Here is a 621-nt window from a genome sequence, read left to right on the forward strand (position 1 = left end):
CCCGCCGCTCGAGCGGGGTGAAAGTTCACTGGGGAACGAGGGCGGGCGGAGGTTCCCATAGCAACCGGGCCCACTGCCTATGGTGGGGCAGCACCAATCGGCGCCCCCCAATCGAGGGCCAGAGGGCGCCCCCGGGCCGGGGGAGCCGCACCCAATGAGGAGGCAGGGGTAGAGTTCCCAGTCCAATCAGTGCTTGGGTTCCAGGGATCTCAACCAATCGGGGGAGGGGGTGGCTGGTAGGGTCAAGGCTTGGGGCAGCTGACCTATGATCCCCCCAGGCCCCGCTTCAGGGCTTGCTGTAGGCCAGCCACCCCCGCCCCCTGGGCCACGAGCACCCCCCTCCATGGTGCCACAAGCACGGGCCACAAGCATCCCTACATGGGGCCATGAACATCCCCCCACGGGCCAAGAGCATTCCTCCCACGGGCCACGAGCATTCCCCCACGGGGAATGAGCATCCCTCCATGGGGCCATGAGCACCCCCCCCCGGGGCCACGAGCATCCTCCCACAGGCCATGAGCATCCCTCCACAGGGCCATGAGCACCCCCACGGGGCCACAACCATAGGCCACAAGCATCCCCCCTCACAGGCCATGACCATCTCTCCATGGAGCCATAAGC

The 621-nt window shown here is 67.3% G+C and overlaps 1 protein-coding gene across 6 annotated transcripts in view; it reads right to left on the reverse strand.

Annotated features, from left to right (window-relative positions):
- RNF220 (ring finger protein 220) overlaps nucleotides 1-621 on the reverse strand; it is a 241,196-nt gene that overhangs the window by 65,212 nt on the left and 175,363 nt on the right. The window lies entirely within an intron of this gene.

Source organism: Gavialis gangeticus, unplaced genomic scaffold (assembly GCF_001723915.1).
Source record: "Gavialis gangeticus isolate Ggan-Ray unplaced genomic scaffold, GavGan_comp1, whole genome shotgun sequence".
In the NCBI taxonomy this organism is placed as follows: Eukaryota; Metazoa; Chordata; order Crocodylia; family Gavialidae; genus Gavialis; species Gavialis gangeticus.